At 35.6% G+C, this 13,532-nt stretch overlaps 1 non-coding gene across 1 annotated transcript; it reads right to left on the bottom strand.

Annotated features, from left to right (window-relative positions):
* Window positions 1-2,237: 2,237 nt before the first annotated feature.
* Window positions 2,238-2,365, bottom strand: LOC130458672 (U6atac minor spliceosomal RNA). The gene has a single exon (XR_008918077.1). It is a non-coding gene; the product is annotated as a U6atac minor spliceosomal RNA (small nuclear RNA).
* Between the last annotated feature and the right edge of the window lie 11,167 nt (window positions 2,366-13,532).

Genomic DNA, 13,532 nt, shown 5'->3' on the forward strand with positions numbered 1-13,532 from the left:
AGAAAGATCTGAGTTTGAATCCTACCTTAGTTCCTTAATAGTTGTTGCATGACCCCAGACAAGTTACTCAAGCTTTCAGTTTTAGTTACCATTTGTAAAATGGGGATGATAATGGCGGCTATCTCCCAGGGTCATTGTGAGTAAGAAATGAGACATGTGTAAAGGGTTTTGTAAACCTCAAAGAACTGTGTAAGTGCTTATTATTATTATTAATTATTTTGGGCAGTTAGGTGTCACAGTGGATAGAATGCTAGATCTGGAGTCAGGAAGTGTTATCTTCCTGAATTCAAATCTTGTCTCAAACATTTACTTGCTATATGACCCTGGGCAAGTCACATTTGCCTCAGTTTCCTCATCTACAAAATGACCTGGAAAAGGAATGGTAAACCATTGCATTATCTTTGCCAAGAAAATCCCAAATGGAATCATGAAGAGTTGGCCATGACTCAAAAAATGACAACAGCAAGAAGCATTATTTTTATTATTATTTTTTAGATATCCACACATAGAAAAGAAATGTTCTGTAATGCCAGGGAAGGCCAAATATCATTTGTCAAGGTCTAAAACTCTGACACTTGGGTTTTTTCTTTTTTTAAGCACTGAATTGGAGATTGTTAAATTAATCATTGATTGGGAGTTTACATAATTTAGAAGTAGTAATCTAAAACCTGTTTCAAATTAGATGAGGGCAGAAAAGTGATGTGGAAGTAGTTACTGTTAAGCTGAAATTCTTCTGATTGCACTATTTATCAGGTAGTGTTTCAGATAATTAAATTGAACTATGAGTAATATGAAAGATTATAGTTATGGTCCATTTTTATCTCTTAGCTGCACAGAGCTGCTGGGACTTGCAAATTATAAGCAGGCACGGTTGGAAAAATTCCAGTATGGACCACATTGGACTAGGTAACAGCTGGTGAGGAAGGCTTAGTTTACAAGGAATGATTTGACAGATGGGGGAGGGATGGGAAGTGATATGTGACCCTTCCTTATTGTCTATTAAAAATTAGCAGCAAATTAACTACAAGTTAATTGGAAAGCTAGTCTCTTAATTTCAACACTCAGAAAGTTTTTTTTTCCCTCCACAGGACTCATACAGTATTCTACAACACAATCAAAAAATATTTATAATAGCAGGTGTCTAAAGAACTAAGAAATATGAAAAACATCTCTTGATATTAAATTAATGCTATGAAATCTAAACATTTTTACATGTGAAAAGTTTTATTTCAAGATTTCTGGAGGCCCAGAAAAAATAGTAAGGAACAAAAGAAACTGAAAAAGTATACTCCACTACTTGTATTAATGCATAATTCACATTCCAAAATTTGGGAAAGAATTTTGTTTGATGCTTAAAAAGTGTTTATACTCTTGCATTTCTGTGACTCTTTTCTCAAGTATATACTTCAAATCCTGCCCTTTTCATCTTTGGTTTTATGGCAAGGGTACTGACATGAGTCCAGAAACTTATAGTTCAAATCCTGCATTAAACTTGTGTTATCCTGTTCAAGTCATTTAACCATTTAACATTTTAACATTTAACCTAAGTCTCAATTTCTTCATCTGCAAAATGAGGGAGTTAGACATCTATGATCCCTTCCATTTCTGAATCTATGACTATGACTTTTGTCAAGAGCTGGAAGAGATCATGGAAGCCAGAGGCCAACTTCCTTGTTTTATAGGTGTGAAAACTGAGGAAACTTCTTTTATTAGCATTTGGTAGGATAAAGAGCAGCAACTAATACTTCTTAGGGAGCTTTACATTTCTCCTTTGTCCCTCATCATTTCTGTAAAGATGTAAAAGAAAATTCCTTTCCAGAATGGATTATCTATTTGTCAGTGAAGAAGCCAGGAAAGAGAAAGCCCACAGCTTTGGTGTAGCTTGCCTCTATAGCTTTTCTCTTCTGGTTCATCCTTGTGGGCAAAGGATGATTTGAAAATCTAAGTAAAGAAAATCTAAGACCTCCAGAGCCATTTAATAGTTATTAGGCAAATAAGCATTTCCTGGTTTAAATCCTAGATGTCACAAATAAAACTTCATAAAGTATATTGAATAGGTGAAGTTTCTGAACAAAGGTCTCTAGTCTTTCACCAGGAGGAATCATCTAAAGAAGGAAACTTAAAGAGACTTCTAGACTAATCCTATCATTTGAAACACAGAGAGGTTGTGATTTGCCCAATGTCATACATAGTAGAGCTAGGATTTAAGTCAAGGTCTTTAGCAAGTTTTGTAATTAAATCAAGCATGGTTAGATGCCACAGAGTATATTTGAAGCAGTCTTAATCATATATATGGTAAAGATCAATAGGACCTTTTCCATCCTTAGCAAGGGGAATGCTAACCTATTCTTCCTTCATATAACACACAGGGTACATTCTTATCTACCATAATTTGTGTTGTCTGGGGATCAAAATTTTCATAGACAGAAAAAGTGTGATGAAAAAAATCACTGCAACAAAATCAGATAAATACACACAGAAAAAATATTGAGAAGCAAATGATATTATTGTTATGATTTTTTGTTAAAGTTAATATGCACATTATTTTTAAGTGCCTGGCAGAGTCCAGCAAAGCAATGTCCTGTGAAGACCAGTAGCACAGGATCCAGTGGGACCCATAAGGCCAACAGAGGATTGATCTATCTGAGACTCTGCCGCTGGTATTGGTGGGAGCTTTGACCACATGTATTATTCCCTGTATGTGGGCCTCTGCATATGTGTGCATATTTTCTGTGTATGCCTCTCAATTGATTCTTTTCCATTAATACTGAATTTGTGAGGGTGTCACAGGTTGATGGGGGGAAACGTACTTGACACTTTCTTTTTTTACCACATCACTTAATTAGATACCTTTGTTAATCACATCCTTTGGCTATCAACAAATCAATATTAATCTCATTTTAAGGGCCAGGGACTAGACTTCTGATTTAATTCATATAGGGACTCCTACCTAAGGAAACTTCCCTATCAATACCTATTGGCATTTTCAGAGGACTAAGAAATTACAGCATACGCTCAGGGTTGCATAGCCAAAATGTAGAAGATGTGTGATATGAATTCATTGATTCTAAGGCCAACTCCCAATATGCTACATTACTCTGCCTCCCATTCTATTTTTCAGACAGAAAAATTGAGACCCAGAGATATTAAATAATGGAATCAGGATCCCATAACATATTCTTCAACTGAGAAAATGAAACTTGGATAAAAGACTAATTGGAGGATTTAAATAAGAGAATTCTATTAATAATGTTAAATAAAACAACTGTTTCCTTGCTGAGACCAATGGTATTTAATCAATCTTCTGCCACAATTTTGATGATATGTGTGATAAGCATGACAGCCTCATAATGTAGAGAAGGAAATTAGATATTTCATCACAGATAATTGAGAAAAAGAAGTATAATAAAAGTTCATTTTTATATAATTGATCAAGATCAAAATAATTTTGTAAAAAAGATTATCTATAAAGATGGATATTATTAATTTACTAAAAGAAAACATAAAAAGGAAAAGAAAAGAAAACATGGCAAGATCTGGGAAGAAATTCAAGGATGCTTGTTTCTTTTGCAGGCAAATTTTGAGAGGGCATGAGAGAGGAGAAGGAAACTGTTACAGAGTCGGCACTAAGGAAAACAAGACTCGGAGGAGGAAGCAAAGTACTCATAGAGGAATCCCAACAGGATCTTAAGATACCTTCTAAATATAGGTCATAAAGGAAGGAAGGAGAAATTTCCAGAACAAAATATTAGCTGCCTGTCATTTCAGGCAAAGCCATCAGAGACACATTAAGGGATGAGATTCAGACAAAGCAATCAATGACCTCTACATAGTGTCATTTGAGTGACCTAAGGGAAAATATTCCCCTCACCCAAATATGTTCTTCCTTAGCAATATGGAATCACACAATGCATGATTTAGAAGGTACTTCTGAAGTCAATTAGGCCAACTCACAACAACCATCCCTTCTATACCATGCTCAGCCAAAGTCATCTAGCCTCTGTCTAAAACCTCACCCTCAAGGCAATTACATTTCCCTTTTGGATAACTCTAACTTTTAGGAAATTTTTTCTTATATCAAGCCTAAATTTTGGTTCTCTGTAATCTCCAACAATTGTTCCTTATTTTGATGCCTGAGGCCTAATCAGAATGAGTCAAATCCTGCTTCCTCATACTTGAAGACAGTGGGGCAATTTTTTTTCTGCATATCATGAATTAGTTGAAGGTATAATGATGAAATGATGACAGAGATGGAGAGAGGAAAGAGAGACAGAGACAGAGAGAGATAGGGGAAGAAGGTGAGGGAAAAGGAGAGAGACAGACAGAAAGACAGACAGAGAAAGAGAAACATGATAGTTTAAGTTTATTCTGTTATAGTCAGATGACAACAATAGTATTATGGAGTATAGCTCCAAAAGATATTGGTACATATACTAAAAAGCATATATGGGGGAAATTTCCCAGGATGGTGAGGGACATAATAATAGAAAAATCAGATGGAGTAACTGAACATGTTTAGCTGAAGAAGACAATACTTAAAGAGGACATGATAGAAGACTTCACAAATTTGATTGATTTTCATGTGGAAAAAGGATTAGACTTTGGCTTGGTATTAAAGGTCAAAATTAAGACCAAATGTAGGAGTTTTAAAGAAGTGGAGTTGTTCAAAACTAGCACTGGCATCAAGAAGTAATGAATTTCCAGTCTCTAAAGATTTTTCAGTAGCAACTAGGTGAGACCTTGTTGCTTGACTAGATGTCATTCTGAGTGTTCCTCAAACTCTATATTCCAGGATTCTAGAATATTACCTTCTTAAACCTTAAAAGAAAAAAAGGTCCAAATATTTTTTCTTTCACTTTGAGATATTATGTGTACATTATGTTCAACATTTATGACTTTGGCATTTTTTTCTTATTTTTAAATTCATTTAGAATATTTTTCCATGGTTACATGATTCATGATTTTTCCCACCCCTCCTTCCTGTCCCCTCCCAGAACTGACAAGCAATTCCACTGGGTTATACATGTATCATTGTTCAAAACCTAACCTTGTCATTTTTTGAAGTTTTCAGATTTTAATTCTGGATTCTAGAATTCTTAAGGCAGAATTATCAAGAAGACAGGTATAGTGGTATACTTGGTTTCCCCTTGACCCATCCCTTGTGATTGACTTTTCATGTGACAGCTGTTATATTTACCAGCCTGAGCATTTTGGGAACTTCTCGGGGAGCCAAACTCTCTCCAAATTACCAGGGTCAAAATGTGTTACATCATGATTATGATAGTGTAGAGAATTTGAAGCTGTTTTATAACTGCTCCACTGTTGACAGTGTTATAAAAAGAAATTTGGTGAGCATCCTAGGGATGTGTTCATAAATATTTAACTGGCTCTCCAGTGTGCACAGCAATAATTTTGCACTATAAGCATCATCTCCACCACTTTCTTAAGTCTAGCCAATCATCAAAGCAATAAATCAAGCTCTGATTTGTACCATTTGCCACTTTTCAAATTTTTTTCACTAAAAAATTAACAATTTACTAGAGGGCCAGTATGAACTGGCTCCAACATGTCCCTGGAGCCTCCACATAGGACACAGCATATATGACCACTTGCCATCAATAATACTTCAAATTTTACGGGAACTTAATAATAATCCATTTTGCTTTAAATTCTTCAAAATTTACAAATTATTCTGCAGATTTTATCTCAATTGATCCTTGCCATGGCCTTAGAGCACTTATAGATATGAGTAACTGCATTTTACACAGGAAGAGTAAGAATTGGGTAAAATGTGGACATCAAAGGTAGTTATTATATTTAATAAGAACCCCAAAGTACTCCATTCTGTATAGGTCACATCTGTAGTTCTTGGTTGTGTATCTGGACTCTACACTTTCAAAAGGACTTAAAGAAACTGGAGGACATCCAGGAAAAGATGAACTGGATGGAGAAGACATTCAAAACATTGTCATATGACGGATGTTGAAGGGGCTGGGCATAAGTAGGAAGAACAAGATTAGACTAAATTGAAGCATGAAAGCTATTTTCCAATACCTTAAATGCTGCTTTGCGTAGAAATCATGGAATTTGAGAATTGAAAGAGACACAGTGGTCATGTAGTATAATCCATAAATGAGAGGAATCTCAGCTAGAGAGAGCAGATATTTCCACATTCAAGAATGGAAAAATAAGGCCACTTCATGGAATATTGGAAGATTTTGGCTCAGTATAAGGAATGACTTTCTAGAAACTAATGTACAAACAGTAAGACACGTTTTCTTGAGAAGTAGCAACCTCTCTGTTATTGTTATTGCTCAGTTGTTTCTGACTCTTACCTGTGTTTCCAAGAAGCTGTAGCATGTACAGCAGTCACAAGTCAGCAAAACCATCTCAGCAGACAGGCTATACCACATTGAGGGTAGTAAACAAAAAACCTCAAATCTGTTAGTGAAAGAGGGGGATGTCTACCATAAGCATGTGAAGAATTCTCCCAGGGAAATGGGTAGATGAGAACAATTTGTTCCAATGGCTATGAAGACAACTGAAGAAGGCATTGCGTGGCACTTAGAACTTGGGCAGACACCAAAGATGCCAAGGTTATCCATTGCATCCAATACCATTGCCAGTCATCCTGAGTTTTGTCTTGCCACTGGACTTGGATGAGTTTGGAAGAGAGTAAGACTGATGACTTTGTGCAACTCTGCCTCTCTTAAATCCAATTCACTCCCAAGTCAAGACCACTCCATAAGGTCACTGTTTTGTTTTTTGTTTTTTTATTAAATAAAGGGCAAACAACTTAGTAATCACTGCAATTGACTAAAACCTTTGAAACTATGCATTCGTTACACATGTGATTAAGACTATTGAGACGCTTGGTTATTAGGTCCTCAACTTCACATTAATAATTCAATTCAATTCAATAAACATTTATTAAGGGCCTTCTGTATGCTAAGCATTGAGGATTCAAATTTTTAAAAACCTACAGTATGTACTTTTATCTGGATGCAAGTGCAAGAAGCAGAATTTTTCTTTTGAAAATGAAACATTTCTGCTTTCTTACTTTGTGAGTTAACCTGAAGCTTTGTCTATTTAAATGTCCCAGTTTTTGTGCTTAATTAATTCTGTTTTTTTTTCCTACAATCTTTTTTGAAATGAAATATATTGTGCTATCTCTTTAAAAATGTTACTTAGGAACTTCAAAGTTTGGTGCTTTGGTTCTTTGCTTGGCAGGACTGTGGTCCTTGTCCTGTTTTAAGAGACTTTTTCTGTATCCCTAAAGATTTGCTCATGGCCAGGAGTGAAGTGGATATGCTGGTAGGGAATCCCCGCTGCTTGAGGAGAAATGCTTGAGGAGAAAATGACTTGATACATGAATGTTACCAGCATTGCTATTAAAGACAGTGATTGCTAATCTGTTCTGTGTCCTTAGGAAAAGGCAGGTTTGATACTTTCAATCATGATGTTACAAGGACTTCTTTGCTCTTCAGAGTGAGAGGGGACTCAGGATTTAATGATGACCTTTGGCTGAGAGCAGCAGTGTCTTTGTGTGAGAGAATGGGGCCTGGCCATCAACCTCAGATAAGCATGGCTGCTTTCCTCAGTGGCCTTGATCTGTCCTGAGTTCCTCCATAATGAGGAAAGTCAACATAAAAAAGAAGCTAAAAAGTGTGGTGGAAAATAAGGAGGACACTACAGGATACCAGGCACAGGTACATGACATTCTATGGAACCTACACCAAGTAGATTTGATGGTAGAAAATGGAGAGTCAACAGTGCTCAGATTTCTCAATCATGTATATTGTTTTTATTTAGAACACTAGACATGGAGCTAGCATGTTTAAAAGAAAACAATGGGTCTTTTTGTCATTTACTATTTTTGGAAGTGTGGATTTAAACATAAAGTTACATTTTCAAAAGAAAGCAGAAAATATTAAATAACCAAGCCCCCAGATTTCATAAACCTATTCTGTAATTAGGTAAGGCACTTCTTTAGGATCACAATAAGAAATAAGGTAAAATCTGAGCCTGAATCCTCTGATTCAGAGTTCTATTCATAAATGAATAGTAAGTCTCCTGAAATATGATACTTGATAAAAAAGCAATTAAATAAATTTGGCAATAGAATAAAGAGTGGTGTATTGAATCCATGAATCTGTTGGGCAATCAGGATTTAACCCTTACAGTATCATATATTAAAATTACTTTTATTTTATTTTAAAGCACTTCTGAAGACCTCAATCAAGAAAGAAAATTACTAGCTATATTTTTTTCTACTATTGGGAAAATGTTGTAAAGAAGTTATTCCTGGGGAACTTGGAATCATTTGTCATATTTATGGATAAGAGAAGTATTTATAACCAAACAAGATGTAGGGAACATTGCAAGAAGTGAAATGAATAATTTTGATTACATTAAATTTAAAAGGTTTTGTACAAATAAAATTAATATATCCAAAATTATAAAGTGAACAAAAAGCTGGGAAAAAAACTTTTATAGCAAATGTCTCTCACAAAGACCTCGTTTTTCAAATATATACCAAATTTATCAGAATATATAATTCATGAATTGATAAATGGTTAAAGGACATGAACAGGAAATTCTCAGATGAAGAAATTGGAATTTTATATAGTCATATGAAAAAATGTTCTAAATCATTATTTCTTAGAGAAATGCAAATCAAAACAGCTCTGAGATATCACTTAACTCCTATCATATTGACTAATATAACCAAAAAGAAAAATGATAAGCATTGGAGGGGCTATGGGAAAATTGAGACACTGATACAATGTTGGTTGCTCTGTGGACTGGTATAACCATTCTGAAGAGCAATCTGAAACCATATCCTAAAGGCTATAAAACTGTGTGTGCCCTTTGACCCAGAATACCAACACCAGGTTTGTATTCCAAAGAAATTAAAGAAAAAGGAACAGGATAAAGTAGTGTAGAAATATTTATAGATGCTCTTTAGGTAGTGGCAATGAAGTAGAAAGTGAGGAGATGTCCATCAATTGGGGAGTGGCTACACAAGTTGTGGTATATGGTTGTAATGAATACTACTGTGCCATAAGAAATGGACAGGATAAGTTTATAAAAACTTGAAGACTTATATGAACTGATGCAAAGTGGAGTCAGAAGAACTAGAACAGTATATACAGGAAGAGAAATATTGTAAAATAACCAACTGTGAAGAACTAAACTATTATCAGAATACAAGGTTCCAATAAGACTCATGCTGGAAAATGTTATCTATACCCCTAGAAAGAACTGTCAGAGTCTGAAGGCCATTCAAAGCATACCATTTTTCACTTTGTTTATTTCATGAGTTTCCTCTGGTATGTGCAATATGTGTCTCCTTTCATGGCATCAAGGAATATAGAAATATATATTTCATGAAAGTACTGGTATAACTGTAGGGATCAAATTTATGGTTGGACTAAACATAAGAGAATGTGGTCACCGATTTAAAAGTTAATACAGTTCAAGTCAAAATGACTTTTTAGAAGCTTTATTAACAAAAAGAGGGAAAGAGTAAAATTAGAGACATGTAAAAGGAGGGTAAAAAGGATAACTAACCCAACACACTAAATATTTGCTCTGACTCCTGGATCTACTCTGGCAGGGCTTGCTAATCTCTTAGCCTGAGGACTTGGTGTTTGTTGAATTAAACAAGGGTTTCACACACTTGGCCTCCTCTGAGAAGGGAGGCCTCCAGTGCTAGTCTCTCCAGAAGCCAGGAAAGGAGGGTCAGCTTTTTTCACTCACCCAATCTGTAATCCAAAAGGAGAAGATCTAAGAGCAGTCTTACCAGAAGCAGTCCAAGGGTCAGAATCCCAGTCCAAGCCGAAGTCCCAAATTGGAGCTCCTCTATAGATAAGTCCAAAAGAGAAGGATCCTTTGGACAGGAAGTTTGGGGATTTTATAATCCTTTTTCCATGTCAATTCCTGTCCCTTCCTCCACTTTACAGGGACCAATTGCAGTCTTTTAATTTGCTTAGCACTGCCCAGGGGGAAGGAGGTGTAAACTACTTTAGTAAGTGGTTTGTGAAACTCCCTTACTTATGGTTAAGTAGGGTGTCTTCGCTTTTGGTTGATTAAATTTAAAGTAGGCAAGGGGAGAGTCAATCCCATCTTCACATAACCTATATCAAACTATTTACTGGCTCAGGAAGGAGAGAGGAAGAGGAAGGAAGAGAATATCTGGATAGTAAAATGTCAAAAAACAATTTGTAAAAAATGTTTCTATATGTAAAAATAAAATTTTAAGTTAAAAGAAGTTATTCCCAATGGCAAGGTTAAGTACTTTGTATACCCAAATAAAACTATAATATCCCTCCCTCTAAAATCTTATTCACAAGATAAAAAGTGTGAAGATTAGATTTAGCTATCTCCTGATTGTAACAATGAAGGTACTTACCTCTTCCTTTATTGGGAAGATTGAATTGTAATCCACAATCTATTTTTAGATTTTAATCCCCAAAAGGTGATAACTCTGTATTTTAAGTAGATCTGCCCATTTTAACTAAAAAAGGTGTTAAGTAACCAAAAAAGATATAATCTAACAAAGAAGGTGTGAACTAAAGAGTGGGCAGTCCTGGAGAAAAGCATCTGCTGTGGTTGGTAGAGATGAAATTTAGGGGAGGTGACACAAGAAAAAGATCTTTAAAAAGAGGATCAGAGGCCAGAAGAAGATATATTTGATTGGATATATTCGATTTGAGGAGATCGAAGACCTCTCTGACTCAGAGAGACTGGAAGACAAACACTTGAGGAGCAAACAGAAGACAGACACCCAGACTTCTTTCCATTTAGATGGTCACCATTAGTGAGTGAAAGACTGACTTAGTGACCCCACCTTTCTGGAGGCATTAAGCCTCCAGGAAAAGCACATCATCTTGAGACTCATTTCCCCTGGCTGGGGCTTAGAAATTCTAACTGGTATCAGTGGAAGCTAGAGTTCATTCTCTCTCTCTGTCTGTCTGTCTCTCTCTCTCTATCTATCTCTATCTCCCCTTTTCTCTCTTTCTTAATATCTTACCTCTCTTGTAAATAAACCATCAATTCCACTTACTTTAGTAATTCATTTTGGGATTTAGAAATTAAATCCTTGGCAACCACCTATATAAATATTCAGAGTCCAAAAACAATTAAATTTAGCATATTATTTGACAACCACAAAGGGAAAATGTCAATTAAATCAATTATTTGGGATCATGGTCTGTGTGTCTTTATATATAAATAAAGCCATGAATACTAATATTCTTGCTTGACTGGAATATAGAGTATATAGCAGAGAATAGTATAAAATAAAGAGGCAAAGAAGCATCCTAAAATGCATATTTAAAAAATAGAGCTGGATGGGTAAGGTCAAAGACATTGAAAGAAAGACATTCCAGGCATAAAGTAAGAGTAAGAACAACTCCCTAACAGGCATCAAAGTTCATTGGAAAAAAATATACCTGCTACTTAGTACCTTCTGTGATATTCCAGAAGTAAATGATACATTGCAAACATTGAGCTATGTTTTCCTTCTCCTATCTGTCAACTCTAACATTTTCTGCTGGAACAATAAAGATAGAAACAGTAGAGAATTAATTTTAAATCCTCCCTCTAGCTGTGTGATGGTAGGCAAGTGTCAACCCTTCTGTACCTCCATTTCCTCATCTTTAATGTGGGAGTATAATATCTCCCTCTTGGTTTTTGAATCAAATGAGATAATATATGTAAAGTACATTGTAAACCCTAAATGGCAACATAAATGTCAGCTATAATTATTATATCACTCTATCCCTTAGATTAAAGAAAATCAGTTATTTATGTGGCTATATATGCAAAGGCATTGGATATCTTTAATACCTATTCCATTTTCAACCTGATTTTACTTGCACAAAAATATTGAGGTTCACTAATAACAAATCATCCCAGCCCAATATTCCCCCATCCTACTGCTAAATAATCCTAAGCATCAACCATCCCAATAGAATAGTGCTAGTAGTTAATATTTATTATACTTCCAAGAAAATCCAGGCAAAACACTTGCCCACATATTTCAATAAAACAACAAATTAGCACTTACTAAGAAAACATACCATGTGTCAGACATTAAGATGAATACTAGGGATAGAAAGAAAATAAAAACTCTAGTCCCTGACCTTGAAAAGCTCACATTCTAAGGAGAAAATAATATGCAAACAATTATTAAATATCACATATACAATGTAAATGGGAAGCAAACCCAGAGGAAGATACCAGCAATGGGGAAGTCCTTTTGCAGAAAGTAGAATTTGAATTACTAAAGCCAGTGAAACAAATAGAGACAGGTGACAAGAATAAGCATTCAAGTCAAAGTGACAGAAAGAAAAAAGGCACAAAGTTAGAAAATGGAGTGGCATGTGAAAAGAATAGCAAGAAGTCACTGACATTGCATCATAGAGTACATGGAGATTACTAAACAGTGAGAAAAGGAAAAAATGAAGAAGGGGTTAAGTTGTGAAAGTCTATAAAATTCTAGTTCAATTGTTTATATCTGATCCTATAAGTAGCAGGGAACCACTGGAATTTATTGAATAAGAGGGTTATATGGTCATACCTGCACTTTAGGAAGATCATTTCTGCATTTGAGAGGATGGACTGGAATTTTGGGAGTCTTGAAATAGGAAGACCAATCAAAAGGCTATTGTTACAATCCAGGTTCGAGGTAATAGGGGACTGCATCTGACTGGTGGATGTGTGAGTAGAGATAAAGGGAATAAATGGGAGATGATATGAAGATAGAAACATCAGGAGTTAGTAACATAAAGGGGATGTAGAGTGAATGTGAAAGAAGAATTAAAGATGAAAGCAAGTTTGTGAGCCTGAGTGACTTGAGTATGCGATGATGATGCCCTCTAGAATAATAGACAAGTTAGGAAGTGAGGGTTGCTGGGCAAAGGGAGAGAGAATGAGTTCTGGTTGAGGTATTTTTCATTTAGATGCCTATGGGACTCCCAGTGTGAGATGTGAGACTGGAGCCCAAGAAACAGATCAGGGCTAGCCTGAAGATATGAAAATTTGGGAGTCATCAGCATAGAGATGATAACTGGACCATGGGAGAAAACAAAAGGGTACCTAGGACAGAGCCTTGACACACAACCTGATTAGTGGCTTTGACCTGGCTGAGGGCAGAAAAAACTAACAGGAGGAGAAACAACAGAGTGGTATCCAGAAAATCTAGAGAGTAGAGAATATTCAGAAGAGGGTGATTGACAGTGTCAGAGAGGTCAAGAAGAATGAAGATTGAGGAACAGTCATTATATTTCTCACTTAAGAGATCATTGGCAACTTTAGAGGGAGCAGTTTCATTGGAACAATGAAGTAGAAGTCAAAGTGCAGAGGATTTAGAAAAGAGTGAAAGGAGAGAAAGTATCAGCACCAAATGTAAACAGATTCCTCAAGAAGCTCAACAAGGATAGAAGAGGCTTTAAACAATTGTTTCCAAGGATGACCAAGTCAACTGAAAAATGTTTGGTTTGATTTTGGTTTGGCTTTTTTGGTTT

Source organism: Monodelphis domestica, chromosome 3, assembly GCF_027887165.1.
Source record: "Monodelphis domestica isolate mMonDom1 chromosome 3, mMonDom1.pri, whole genome shotgun sequence".
Classification (NCBI taxonomy): Eukaryota; Metazoa; Chordata; class Mammalia; order Didelphimorphia; family Didelphidae; genus Monodelphis; species Monodelphis domestica.